Here is a 15988-nt window from a genome sequence, read left to right on the forward strand (position 1 = left end):
TAAGGTTTCATACTTTATACATTTCCATGAGCCATGATTTTAATTGAAATAGATTACTAAGATAGGGTTTTTACTAATTACGCTAGATTTGAAGAGTGATATCGAGATCAATATTATTGCATGTTTGAAAGATTTACTTGCCCCTTTAAATAAAAATAATGTTTAGTCATAAATAAGGAGGTAAACCTAGACAAGGCATTCATGATGTATTATAGATGATGGTGACAATACATGTGGCTTTTAGTGAAAACTAAAGAAAAAGCATTCCCATGAAATGACCAAACCATGCTCATATAAGAGCTGGTTTCCTTAAAAAAAAGGTTAAATGCAACATAATTATGGAATAATTACAACTAACATTGCCACATAAGTGGTTGGTGTCCCTTCAACAATATTATATAAATAACAATACCAATATTGTAATTTGCAGGTTTAAGTGATTAATGATGCATTCATTTCAGTGTTCCTTAGGGATGTGTTCCCAAGACCTAGAAACTTATCCCATCTCCCCATTTTTGATGAAATTGGGGGTATTACCTGAAAGGGGGTTTGTCTCCAATTTCTCTTAAATTTTGGAATGCCTTGTCAACCCATCCCCATGTCTGCACCTTTTAAATAGCCAAAGGAAATGTCAAAGGTTTCTTGTGAGTTTGTGTGGTCAAGATCAAATCTTCTTAGATGGGCTAGAGAGGGGAGCAAGGAATCTAGGTAGCCTTCTAGATTTGGCGAAGGTAAATTGATAGAACTCAATGGAATTTATCACAAGTGGTTCTAATCCATTTCCATAACAACTAGAAGAGTTGTTCCTTTGACAAACTCCAACCAAACCAAAATGCATTCACAAACAAAATGATATACATCAAGTTTTTGGTATCCATTTTGTTATACAAAAGAAATACCATATATAATATGTAATGCCCCGCTATGAGGCCCAAAGGACTTAAACTAATAAAACGATGAAAATGTGAATAATTTTTTCTTCTATAAATAAATTTTACCACACATATGCATGGAGTAACATGATACCACAAGATGAAGAAAAGATGTACAAATAATATCTAACAATGGTCTTCAAGGCCCCACAACGATGTTACTCAAGAATAACAATAACCAATCATACAAGAACAAATGATACTTCTATAAATATGATAACACTGTCCTTTACAAAGGATCATGATACATAATATAGTGCCATGAGAATATACATGTGATCATTGAATACATTGCAGGGTATCCATAAGGATATAATCTCCATGAGTACAAACAATGGAGTGAATACATAAATCTGGTAGACAATGAAGGTCTTCAATCTCCTCACGAGCCATCACGATTTGGATGTAGGACGAACCAAAACCCAATGGGTGTATATAGCACTCCACCCAACCATGTGGTACCATTAGGTCCACCCCCCGTGCTAGGAGGTATCAGCCAGACCCAAGAGATGGAAGGAAGTATAAGAGGATACAAATAACTCACACGAGGCTCACAAGACTATTGTCACAAGAGGTTCACAAGGCTATAATCACAGGAGCTCAAAAGTAAACCAACCAACTTCCAGAGGCCCAAGCAACCACAGAAGGACAAATCCAAGAGAGACCACTAGGTATACAATAGGGAAGAGTATCATCACTAGGTTCTCATGAGCTACCCTGGTGAGTATTCACTAGGTCTCGACCCCCTTCCTGGGTTACCTTGGTGACCTCTCCCGACCCTCGGCCCCCATACAAACACTAGTGGACCACACCAATCTTTCGAAGGGACAAGATCGGTGGACGCCATTCCAAGCCTTCTCTACTTACCTCAGTCCTAAACAAGCACCCGAGCGTAAGAGAGGCAATAATTAAATCTTTATTAATGTGAACTAGCTACCCACCCTAGTTCATTAATTTAAATTTTCACTTGATTACAAAACTCTCATTGAGTTACCCTAGTGACCACTTTGGGTCCCGACCCCCAATGAAAGCCACTCCCCCTTGACTTGCACCTAGAATTCCAAAATTCAACACAAGGTCTATGACACCCAAAAACACCAAGAGTCAAGACCCCTATACCATAGCAAGGTTAACTGACTTGCTAGAACAAAAATACAACAAGGAGTTTCAATGCAACGAGGAATGATTGACTAGCATAGAAGACATGCATGACACCAATCACATTACATTAAAAGACGAAGAGTAACCATAAACAAATAGGAATTCAAACATTGTCCTTAGCCTCTAGAACCAAAATACATTCAAACAACATATCCGAGTATCCAACTATGATAGACAAGAACCAAAAGCAATACAAGGTCTCATAATGCCAAACATAAGAGAATCCAACCATAATAAAATACCAAAGAGACCATAATCTCATTTATACAACAATTAATTCAAGTTAACATTAATTTTAATAACCCAAAATTTAAATCATTATAACTCATTTTATTCCTCATAATTTGCACAATGAATCTAACATTTTATTATTCAAAACATTTAAGAAATCGTAATTCATTCCTACAATTTTGCTATCATTATAATTAATCAACATCAAATTAAATGAAGATAACCCAAGTTCATAAGAAAACTTATACATACAATAAAAAACCTAAACAACACTTAACCACATGATTAATTAATTATATGAAATAACATATGTAAAAATCTAAATACATTTACTTTTCTCAAAAATATATCTAATTTCCAAATATATCTATATTTAACAAAATACATAAATATATTTTGCAAAATATAACTCTATACTCAATCTAATAACGTTAATCTAAATATATCTAATTTAATCCTTTTAACTATCTTTATCAATAACTAGCTATATTTATCCAAAATATAACTATTTTTATTTGAGTTACCGGGTTCGGCCCCCTAAACCCCTTGTACTGGTCCGGTCTGGTCCTGGTTCGGGTCTGGTTCGCCTGTGGTTCGGACAGGGTTCGTGATTCACAGGCCTGGTTCGAACCAGGGGGAACCCAAGAGGACCTAGGTCGAACCCAAGAGGACCCAGGTCAAACCCAGGGGTCTGATAGCCCAAAAATGGATTTTTGTTTTGCAAAATTTATTTATTTTTGAATGCCACCACATAAAAAATTAAAATGTGACCGTAAAAGTGAGTTTTAAAACATTAACTTGGCTCATTTCACACAAGCAACATGACTACAAGCAAGGGGAAACGAAGATGTGGGATATGGAGCCAAAACATACTGATTTGGATGATTTCACTTCTCAGCTTGTTGCATTTGATGACTCAGATAGCGAGTAAACTTAAAGTGCAAGTGCAAGTGCAAGTGTCATTGGCATTGGCATTGATTCATCTAATGTCAATGTCAATGATGAGGAGGAGGAGAATGAGGATGACGAATTAGAGAATCCATTTGATGATCAAACTTTAAATTGTTGAAAGTTGAAACAATGATACTTGAATAGTTTATCATTTTGATATTAAACTTGATGTATATGATGCTGTTATGGTATGATCATGATGCTATGATTACAAGTTTATGTTGGTTTTGTCATTTATATGATGCTATGTGACATGCTAATCTTAATTCATTCTTATAGGCTGCACATATATATATATATAATTTACATGTTTTTGTACTAATGAACCCAAACGAACCCAAACCCCTTTTCAAAATTTTGCCGTACCGGCGTACCGGTTCTTTGAACCCAGACTAGTGCCCAAATCTGAACCGGCAACCTAGATTTTTATCCATTATACTATCTTATTAAAATAAACCACATTTTCCAAATTATGAAAATATATATATTTATCTAATTATTTGACCAACATCAATATACATTTATATAATAATGAATTGATTTGAATATATATATAATCAAACCCACATAAAAATAAAACATGAAATATTTATATTGACAAAACCTTTAAATAATTTAACAATCTGTTTTTTTAATTTTTTTAATTTGCAGACTGAAAATAAAAATGCCGTGTGGGAAAATAAGTTTCCACCGTGGACCCTCCCCATGGTGGTGGTGGAGATCCCACCACTGTGGTTAAGCCCACGGTGGGTGGGCTCCCCACCACCGTGGGTAAGCCCATGGTGGGTGGGGTTTCCCACCAGCGTGGGTGGAGAAACTCCTCACCACCGTGGGTGCCCACGACACCTAGAAAACAAAGCATAGAAATAAAATCTAATATGCAGAAAAATTAATTTCTTCCTACCAATAAAATCATAAAGAAAATAATAGATTTAACATTAACAAACCAAAATAAATTTAATAACACATTGCATTAATTATTTGTTTTAAAAAAGGAAACAAAAATACCTCATGATTAAAATATGAACAGAAAAATAAGACATAGTTTTCTCCAGAATTTCATAATCTAATCACCGCGAAAAACATGTTTCTCGGATTTCTCCTTTATTAAAATTTAGAACAGAAAACCCAAAACAATTCTAGTAACATGAGGATTGGTAAAACTGATAACCCCAAAAGACAAAATCTGGACAACTCCAAAAACCACAAATTAATAACTTGAAACCCTGACAGCAAATTATAAGCAAAGAACTAAAACTGAAAACCCCCGATTAATGCACAGAGAAATATATCAATTGCTAACCCGAATATTTTAATAAAAAAGAATATTCCAAAAATCAAATACAGTGGATTCAAACAACCTTTCATAAACAACAATTAATTTGACATACAAAATATTCAAAGAAAGACATGGGCACCAAGGGATTTAAATCCCTACTTTAGGACGCTATCCTGGCAAATAATTCGTAGGCGAAGCCTCAAGATCTAACATCCGGCAACACACAGGCAACCCAATAAGCCAAAACCTCCAAACTTCGACCTCTGCAAAAATCTTCTTTCTCCAAAACTTCCTCCAAAATCCAGGAAAGAAACAACCCAAACCCAAAAATTCACCCCAAAAATTCTTCACGAGAAAACTAGAACTCCCCACTCCATTTTCAAAAAACAAAAGATACGTTTTATCCAAAACGTAACTACCCATACAAAGTAATTTCTCATACAAAAAGCATGCAAGGTTCCCTTCATAATTCCAGTAATTAATTTATATTTCGTAACTCCCCTACACATTCGAATTTTAAATAAATAAATATTGATTATTATTGTTATTATCTTTTAATAGATTTTCCATGAGCACAATTAAGATGCCAAATTAAATATTTAATTCCCTCTTAAATAATCATTTTAGAAAAGATATATAATCTAAATTATTTAACTCAACAATTTAATTTAGTATAACGTAGTAACAATTTTCTATTCATTAATAACTTTAATAAATTAAATTCGTTAACTCCTTTATTGTATTAATATTAATACTCCCTCATTGGAAAATATAGATAAATATTAAACCATACACGAGAAATGAACTACAACTAGCCAAAACACAAGGACCAACAGGGCTAATCACTGTCATGACTGGACAACCAAAGAACAAGGATACCTGACTGGGAACTTGTTCCCATAGGAACGATGGTCACGTCAAGGGTCTGATTGATAACTCCAGTTTTCCACTTTACCATTGGGTCATAGAGCACGTTCAGACTTGAAGGTTTAGGTGGAGTTGATGCTTGGTACCTGCAACTGCATCACCGAGAAAACACACATACATTTCTCCAACAATTACAGGCGCATCGGTGGAGAAGAGTCGTGACATTCCATGTCCCTCTGAATTGGGTGACAAAAGATCATCCCCTCGCATCCCATACAGACTCATACACATACAAGAAAACAAACACATGATATATATCTCATACATAAAGTAAATATGTCAGTCCAGGATCAGTGCATAAGCATATAATCTAACATCTAGCATCCATATAAATCTAATGCATAACCAACATTTATTAAATCCAAAACATAATATGGTAGAGTCATGATAAGAGTCATTACATTAGAGAGTATCATTCAATCACATAAACAACAGAACAAGTCAACCAGAGTCAAACTAGGTTAAACAGAGTCTGATCGAGGGAGGGGCAATACATAAGAAGACACTGCTAATCAGAAGCAACAAATAAATTATAAAACAAAACCATTATGAAATTTTGGGTCCTATTGCATGGAAAGGGAACCTATGATCTAATCTTATGGATGATGGTGAAAGGTTTACTTGAATGCTAGCTAAGAGCCTTGTTCTAGATGGAGGTTAAGTCAACTTTAAACTATTAAATTGTGGGAGGCTATCCACAAGAAGAGATCCTTATTTTATGTCTTCTAGAGGAAACACATTGAAGTCTATACTTATTTTTTTGTTAAACAAGGTCTTCAATGTGCCTATGATGATAAACATCATAATTGAATCCTTTTCAAATAGACATGGTGTGCGCTCATGTTTATATTTTTATCAGATATATTTAAATATTCTTGATTTTAGAATTTCATCCTCTTTTAGTTTGCCCAAGTTATTTATAGTTATTTTTAATTTATTTGTATTTTGAACATTTAAATATTGATTTTAATATTATTTTGACAGTTGCCTCTTGCTCGCTAGAAAAACAATATCAGTCCCTGCAACCTATGCCCAAACTTGGGAAAACACTAGTTCTTTCTAGGACACTTATGTGATATTGGATTGTGCCCTTTGATAGTCTCATATTGTGTCATGAGATCATCAATGAGCTTGCATCCTTATCTTTCAAATGCTTTTGCTTGTCATAGGCATCTTGATCTAGCTGCTTGGGGGCTTTTAATTCTACCACATCATTCTTGTGCCTCTAGACTACAGCCATCATATAAGGAATCTCATTTTTGCTTCTATACATCACGTCTCTTACATTGTGCCTCATGGGATTTTCTCCTTGCCCAAGGGAAGCATTGGAAAAAAAAAGTAGTGGTGTACCTTTCTTTAGGCATTGGTTTACCATTGTTGCTCCATCATTGGTCCTTGGCTGATATCCTTGGGCATCATCAATTTGGCATCTTTTCTCTTCTAGTCCATGTCTTCTCTTTTTTAAAGGAATGTTTTTGTGGGTTTCCCTTTGTTCTTTACACGTCATATCTTCCCACTTGTCACTCATGGTTATTGATATTGTGCTTCCATAAATATGTTGTTTGTGCCTCATGTGAGCTCATTGCCATGCAATTTAGAGCTCATGATGCATCGGGCTGTAGTGTGTATGTTGTGATTGCTGCACATTTTAATCTCATTTTTTCATTTCAGACCCTATCTTTTTTTCATCATGCACCAAAATTTATAAGCTGATATACATTTTTCCTAAAATAGTGTACAATGTCTATTATATAGATACATGTTTGTGGTGCATACGCGAATTACGTGCATCAAGACTTTTCTTCCCCCACTCTAGCCTATTTTTCCTAGCTGAATTCTCATTTGGTGCAAGGTTACATCAGTTATGTTCTCTTGAGGAGATACCTACTGCTTTCCTTTTGCTTCTTTAAGAAAAGGTGTAGGTTCACCTTGCTTCTTCTTCTAGTTGTTTATGGTGCCCTTGTGGGTGGTATTGTTTAACCATAGTTCATAGACTTGGACTTATAAAGTACTTAGCAAGCCAAAAATTTCCGACTTGGCAAAACCTTGACAAACACAACAACTGAAAAAATGCAAAACTTTAATGCAAAATACAGCTGCAAAATGTATCAAATGAGTTTTGTGCGGCTCTATTTTGAGTAGACACTGCACAATAGGTTTCCTATTTTGAGCTTTGTTATATATATTGTTAGGTCAAGATAAAGATTGAAATGCAATTGATATTTTGTAGTGTTATGCTGCTAGAATTTCTCTAGAGATAGTTGATGCTTGTAGAGTGAAGAGATGAAGACATGCTCTGATATTGTATTGTAACTATAGTATTGGTGACTATTGAACACAACATTAAGGCTCCTTTGTTGCTCGGTTTTTTTCAGATTGCTTTTCCAATGGCAGATATTGTGTTAATTGTGTTTTTCCATTTATTGTTTCTTACTTGCATGTTATCACATGTGGTGTACCTATCCTAGTTAGGGCTTGAGAGTTGATGAGTTAGCTTATTTCCTGGACCCTCGTAGGCTAACAGGGTATGGACAAAGGGTCATGGAGACAGTGGATGGAGGATGGTGTTCTTCAGTTCACTGCTGGGTTCAGTTCAGGCTTCGTTTGAGCAGTTTCTGACTCCATTTGAGGGATTTGCTATTTATAGATGGGAAGTTGGCTATTTTTAGATAGGCCCTTGGTCACATGGGTTTTGGGAGCTTTATCTCCAGCTTTTGACGATTCATCGTTTGGAGTCATATTGAGAGAGATATTAATTTTTTAGTGAATTACAGGCTATATTTAATTAATGATGTTTATTATAAAGTCACATTGACTTTTTAATAAACTATTTCACTAAAATTTATTTAAGTGACTTTTTTATTTTTCTCTATAGTTGGGCGTTGTTGATGTGTTTTTTATGCACATAACAATACAGAATAAATTACCAAGATAATTTACCTTTTCTTGAACAAAATCACCTCAGATGCTAAGAATGAGATCAACTAAAATGATTCCAAGGTTTCTACATGTCAGGTCTTGACGAGTGGGTAAGTTCAGTGGTTGATGTGAATTGCTGTGTTTCACTTGGGGGCTTACGCAAATGTTTGGATTATCATGAATGATGCGGAATAGGTGTGCTGACAACTTAAGATTTATCAATATGGCTTTGGATTTACTTCTTACTAAAAAAGTGGGAAAAAGAATAGGGTTCAAGAAATCTATTCTAAGCCTAGGAATGTAGGAAATGATGAATGGATCTAGTGGAATCAAACTAGGCAAGGTCTCACAATCAGGTATTGACACAAGCTTAGTGCAATCGTCTAAGGTATACTTAAATATTTTCAAGCTATCACCATCAAACGTTGACACCATCCATGTTGATGCTTGTTAACGGACGCGTAATAGTTGAAGTTATGCTTACTCAAATTCCAGTTGACCACACAAGGCGCACTTACCATCGGCAAGAGGCTAGTGGTATGGATTAAGGATTCCACACAAATGAATTCAACAAATCTTCCACTCAATCTAACATACATGAAAATAAATTCTAATCTAAAATCTAATCTAACTTGGAGGAATTGAGAACCATGAATGCAAAGACAACATTTGAAGAGCAAAATCACCAACAATTGAACAATGATTAGGATTCAAATAGCTGTAGCATATACCAACAATTCTACAAAAACTCTCTCTTACAAATGAGAGACAAGGAGGCATATATAGTCTCTTACAAAATGGATGGCCCAGATTGCTCTAAGATCAACGGCCGAGATCATGCCAACAAAACCCTAGAATTGCCCTAATTAGGGTTACATAAAAAATGATGCCACTAACATATGGCCCAATGAAAAGATACCTAGTCATCAAATAGGGAATCTTCTAGAAGATTCCTCCCTGCATCTCTCTCTCTTCTAGCATACTCCAAGAATCTAGCCAATACTGAATCTAACTCCTCCATGAAAATGCTAGGCAAGGTATCCTGCTGTAAATCAATCACGTCCAATGAATCCGAGCAAGCATTCAAAGTGTCTCCCATTCTGGCATGAGCTTCTGCGAACTATGAACATGAATCAACAAAGAGACCAAGTCATCTATCCGACTCTTCTTCAAAGAGTCCAACTGGCAAAAATACATAAATTTCATCTTGTCTCTTAATTCGGCTAAGTGTAAACCACTAGCATCACTAACATCAACGCCCAATAATTCCTCAATCGAGGCAAGGATCTTCATCTGAATGTCTTGAATTAATCCTTCCATCTCCATACAACTCGACTGGGCGTTCTCATAAGTTGATTTCTTCACGGCTAATGAACAATACCAGCCATGGAAATCATATCTGTCTCCACTGTGCACAATGTTCTCGTTGACCAAGGTGGAATTAGGAATCTTCTTCAATGCCTGGAGGCGTGGAATAGTCTTGTCTTGAATAGGCCGGAATTCTTCCCAAACTCCCTCCAAAACTGGATTTTGAATACAAGCCCTGTTGTCCTATCATATGCATGAACAAACTGAGTAAGGAAATCATCTGCCCGCTTTCTTGTGCTTTCAATCCACTTTTCCACCTTCGAGTGTGTACCTCTCGCTACCTCGTTGTGTGAATGTATTCCATGGTCAACTACAATAGGGGAAATAAGGGTGGGATTTTCACGCCTTGTCCCTGCAATATACTCTTTGAGTCTAATATTTTCTTCTCTGTACCTTTCATTTTCCGCAATCGCTCTGCCTAACCTTGCATCGATTGCCTGGAGGTTTTCACGAATCTCCTGGAATTCCTTCTTTCTGGATGTATGACCAAGGGCGATTGAAGTGATCTGGAAATCCATAGGAGTAGCAATGTCCGCTATCACGCCTGCAATAGGAACAACAATCTGCGCAATCCGCATTCCTGTCTCATCTCTAGCTATATGCGACAAAATCTCCGCTCTCTTGGGCTCTTTCTCCTTAGCACTCCTAGCTAGGTAGTCATCAATATCATCAATAGGCTTCACCTCTATCATTTGTTTACTTTTTTCCATACTTCTCATTAGCCATTCAGGAATAGCGGCCATCTCCATACCATCATCGAGACATACTTCTCGATCAAGTCCTTTCAATGCCGAGATAACATCCTCATTGTCATCAGGATTATTCCTGGTCCAATCATATACCTCATTTCCCAAGCTAACTTCCAAAAGGACAGTAGGGGATTCCAGTTGATCGTTATTCTCATCAGGAGGTGCAGATGTCGCTGTGGCATGGAACTCTTGAATATTCTCTGGGAGTATCATTGTGTTGGAACACTGCGGAGTCTCCTTAGTCTGTTCTGTTACTTCAATCACTTCGATTGATGAGACACTGGGAGGGGGTGAAGGAATGATAAGTGGATGAATGATAGTCTTCTGTTTCTTCTTCACTTCCTCAATCTTCTTCCCTCTGGCCTTGACTTCTCCTGACGTGTTCTTCCTTCTCTTGGGAGCTTGACTCTCTTCGTTTGCATGAATCCTGACATCACTGACAATCCTCTGATCATCCTCGGAAGTAGACTCTTCCGGCTTCATCCTTTCGTAAGTGAAGGGAACACCCATGTCAACTAACTTATTCATCTGTATATCCACCCATAGGCGGGAGAAATTGAAGACCTCTCTCATCAATATATTCAGGTCAATCTCCTCTGACTCTGACCAATTAGGCAATAGGTTTGCCATCTTCATTTCACTCTCATACTGTGGATGTGTATGATCTCTATCATCTAATACCTGATCAGGAATGAGGAAAAGTCCACACTTCCTCATGAAATCCATTGACATTCTGGACCACATTCTTCTCTTCACTGCTTGCTCGTCCATCAGGTTAGCCCAATAATCTTCTATGTCAACCTTGTGAGTGAACTTCTCTCCTCTGATCCTTCCGACCTTCTTGTTTGGATCAAATCTTTCTCTCTTCTTGTATGTAGCAAATCGATAGAATGCAAGTTCCTCACTCGCAGTGCTGGCGGCTATGGCGGACTAGCAAACCTCTGACGTCTTCCCAACTGAAATAGGGAATGTCATTCCTGTCCTATGCTTCTCTCTCTGAATAACATCGAATTCTAGAAGCTGTCTCACCACTTGCAACAATATCATTCTATCGGTTGGATACCTAGGAAGTCTGTAGGGTTCAGATTGAAACCCATGAATCCTGAGGTATGTGAAATTGGGAAACTATATATACCACGATCCATATTTTTCTATTAACTCTGTTGCCTCCTTGGACAATCTTTTGTGGATTCCGCCTTGCAGCATCCGTGTGATGTACATAGTGAATGCATTATTCACTCTCTTATAATCTTCAATTCTATACATGCTCAGCTAGGGGTACCATTCATGACTCTTGAACTGTCCTTGCCCATTCCCGACTTCACCTTTGCATATTAATCTCTGTATGAAACAAACCGTGCAAGCAAGTACACCAGGTAAGAAGTCATGGTGAATGATTTGAACCGCTCTACATTCCTCAGTTGAAAATCCAGGTTGTCACTTATAATCTTGGACCAATTCACTAGCGTTCCTCTAAGACAATCCTGGATGAAGTAGAACATCCATCCATCAAATATTGCTCCCTGCGACATCCCCATCACTCTGTTGAGTAGGAATATCAAATCACTATATTCTTCCTTAAAATCTATGCACATGAGTGTCTTGGGAGCCTTGGATTGACGAGACCTAGGCTCAATCATCCACTCTTTGTTAATTAAATTTTTGCATACACCCATCTTCTTTGTGTATCTTTTTGCATAATCCTCCTTGGTCACATCCTTCATGTCTGTTCCGCGTGGAATTCCGAACACCTCTGCAATAGCATCCTCAGCAAGGTAGGCGATGACAACGCCCTTAGGACTTTTGATCATTCTTGTGAGCGGATCGTAACTTCGTGCACATTCCAGGATAAGCTCACTGCACCATATGGACTGTGGAAATCCAGCGGCATGCAAAATGCCACTCTTCATAATATTCGCATATGCTGGGGAAGGAACCTGATCTTTGACTCCGAACATCTGACGCTGCATCTGGTCGAAGTCTAGGAAATGCATGTTTGTATCAGCGACCTCCTTCCATCTGGATGAAATCTTAAGCTCTGGATAAAATCCAGTCTCCAACATCTTCAATAGTTCTTTCCTTTCCTTATATCCCGACTTTGACATCGCACCTGTACGAAGCTCGAAGTTAGACTTAGGAAAATAAATAATGTTTTTAATAAAATTCCTGACTTTCTAAAGATTTAGCTAATTTAGAGCATGGAGTCAGGAAAATAATCCATATACTTGGTAAATTTTAGCAATTAAGTTCAAAGTGTGACAACACTAAGGCATGGAAGCCTTCCATAAAATTCATTGAATACCTCCTTATGCTTAGAAAATATGCAAGCTAAAATGCAAAGGAGTATACCGGATAAATGATGACTAAGGAAAGGTGTGAAAGGTTTGTGTTTTCACACAATGAAAGTCTGAAGATACCTTCTGTAGTCAACAATGGAGGTCAACATTTTTGAAGACAACCTGAAAATCAGACTTTTAAAACATGTTCTAATCTTCAAAATGTGCATAATCTTGATAAAAATCAGTTTTACTGATGAGAATAATCATATTCAGGAATGTAAGTATGGCTGGTAAAAAATTAATTTCTGAGGACAAGTCTGAAAATTGAATATTTCAGACTTACCAGCACCTTGCAAACTAGTCAAAAATCCCTGAAAATGATGAAAAATGGCTAAGGAATCATCTCCAAGCAAAATTGGCAAAATGGTTAGGTGGCTGGAAATGAAAATTTCTGAGGACAACCGCCTAACAATGGAGTTTCCAGACCTGCAACAACGATAAAATGGTCTAAAAAATGCACAGAAAACTCCACAAAATGCCTCCAAATGCAAAATGCCTAAGTTGGAATTGGCTGAGCAATAAAAACTTAAGTCTAAAAATTAATGGCAGCCATTAATAGAGGTCAAAATCTGAAGCAAACCTCAGATCTGAAGCGAATCAGAAGGCTGGAAATGATGGCAACCACCAAGCATGACTAAAAATCACCAAAATATGGCACCAAATCACCTCCCAAGCAAAATCGAAATTTTCTAACTATGGCACCAAATTGAAAATCTGAAAATGTTGTTAATGGCAACTTGGATCTGTAGCAATGAAGGTCTGAACAACAAGCAAAATGGTGGAGGAAAAATCGCCTAAGTCTCCAAACATGAAATTGCCAATTTTCACCAAAAAATGCCAAAGTTTGAAAAAATCGCCAAACTTAGCAAAATCGAAATTTTGAAACTGGTCTTTAATGGCAGCCAAGGGGAATAGATCAGCAAGCTGGAAAAAATGGAAGAAAATAAATCCTCAATCCCACACTTCACCAAAAACGCCTTGCTAAAATTCACCCAACTTGGAGAAAAATCGCTTTCTTGGAGACACCTAGCAGATTTAATAATAAAATAATGCTAAGTCTCCTCTCATATACTTGCTTTCACCTCTTACTTTCACTACACAAGCAATGTGGGATAAAACATTTGTATAAATACTTGCTTGGTGAAAACCTAACTTGCTTCTAGAAGGTTCAAATATTAAATGATTATTGCAAGTTATTAAATTTTGCTTTTAAATATTAAATAATCGTTAATCATTATTTAAAAGCAATTAAATGGGGCTTATTTATTAAAATATTGCAATTTAAATCAAAATTAAGCCTCCAGGGGAAAGTCGACTTGGGTTGGGATTGAAAAATCCCTTCAAAAATAATTAAAATGTCAAAATTTACCCCATAAGGGAAATTCGACCTTAGCTTGGATAAAAATCCATGCATAAATTCATCAAAATGCACACAAAAACCTCCCAGGGGAAAATCGATGAGCTTGGACAAAAATCCAGACAAAAATCCACTCTACTTGCAAAAAATCACCCCCAGGGGAAATTCGATGGCAGTCTAGATTGAAAAATCCACACTCCAAACTCACTTAACTTAGAAAAAACCTCCCTGGTGGAATTTCGACCTCAGTCTGGATGAAAATCCGGACTCAAAACTCTTCAAAATATTCCCAATGGAAAATCGATCTCTGGAAATCCGGACAAAAATCCTTACAAAATGTTCTCAGGGGAAAATCGATCCCTGTCTGGATGGAAATCCGGACAAAAATCCTCACTTAGTTGTCACAAAAATCCTGGTGGAAAATCGACCCAGGCATGGAATCATCCTTAACTTCGTTTGCACTCCAGTCCACACTCTTGGTGGAAAATTGATGGCAGTCTGGATAAATCCTGACACTTAGCCAAATTTTAGCACTTCTAGGGGAAATTCGACCCAGGTATGGATAAACAGTGGGGGAAAATAGCAGCCAGTATGGATTTCAAGGGAAACCCATGTGTAGTGTGGATTTTGAGTGGGGGAATGGGTTGGGTAGTCTGGAATGTAAGGGGAAAAACACCTCTAGCATGGAATTCGACCCTTTAACCCTTGGAATAAGAATTTCCCTTAGGATTTTATCATTTAAACCACTCAAAATCATTTAGGAACATGAAATTTAAACTGGACTTAGGCTAATTTTCCAAAAATATGAGCAAAACGCTAGAAAAATATTGGAATAAAGTGCAAAATCAACTTAAATAATACCTTAGGAGTGAGAAAACAACTCCAAAAGGTCTGTGAATACCTTGGCACTTTAAAATGACTGATGTGCGTGTTTAAAAACACGTTAACGCTCAAGAGGTCAACACTTAGACAAAACTTAGGATCATTAAAATATCAACGTTTTACAACTTGATCCTATAACTTCAAAAACCCTAGACGACACTAGGCATGATCAAAACTCCGAGACTTGGGCACGGGAAACGCAAAATTGCCCACTGAGGAGCCAAAACCCTAACCTAACAATGTAGAAAGCTGGAAAAGAGGGGGTCCCCGTTAGCAATGGGGCGATGTGTGAGAAGGTCACAACAGGCGCCCAAATTAAAAGTGTTTTAACACTTATGAGATTTTCTATAACCCTAAAAGCAACCCTAAATAAAAATCGTGGGTTTTTGCATAAAGCCGCCCCCTTGAGAAATCAAATTCATTAATTGTTGATTACTTGATATCTCATTCCTCTCTGGGTTTTGGAGCTTGAGGGTTTCAAACTGGATTCTTCATTGGAGAACGTTTATTCTTCAGTGCATGGTAATGGTGAGACTGTGAAAGATTAGTTGAATTGTTGCAGCTGTGGATGGCTTCATTCAGAAGTCAAATTGATTCAAATTGGGGCAGATTTGGCTTCTCACAGGGCAGATTTGTTGTAGGTTTCCTATTTGCTGTTTTGTTGTTAATTTTTTTGTGGTTTGGAGGCTTCTTTTCCCAAACACACAACTTGCTCATTTATTGGCGCCATCTTCCCACTGTTTGGGGGTCTTAGTATTAAATAAGAGCAGATCTGAATTGTTTTCAGAATAAAAAATCAAAACTTTGTAAGTTGCTAATTGAATCCTTTTAATTCAATAAATTGGCTAAGGACCTACAAGTATGCTTCTAAATTCTCCAGTTTATTGTTTTAG

General features: G+C 37.0%; 1 protein-coding gene across 2 annotated transcripts in view; it reads left to right on the top strand.

The window, feature by feature from the left end:
* The window catches only part of LOC131028447 (protease Do-like 8, chloroplastic), a 186560-nt gene that overhangs the window by 98776 nt on the left and 71796 nt on the right, over positions 1 to 15988 (top strand). The gene's annotated exons all lie outside the window — the stretch shown is intronic.

The sequence above is a fragment of the Cryptomeria japonica genome, chromosome 10, assembly GCF_030272615.1.
Source record: "Cryptomeria japonica chromosome 10, Sugi_1.0, whole genome shotgun sequence".
Lineage (NCBI taxonomy): Eukaryota > Viridiplantae > Streptophyta > Pinopsida > Cupressales > Cupressaceae > Cryptomeria > Cryptomeria japonica.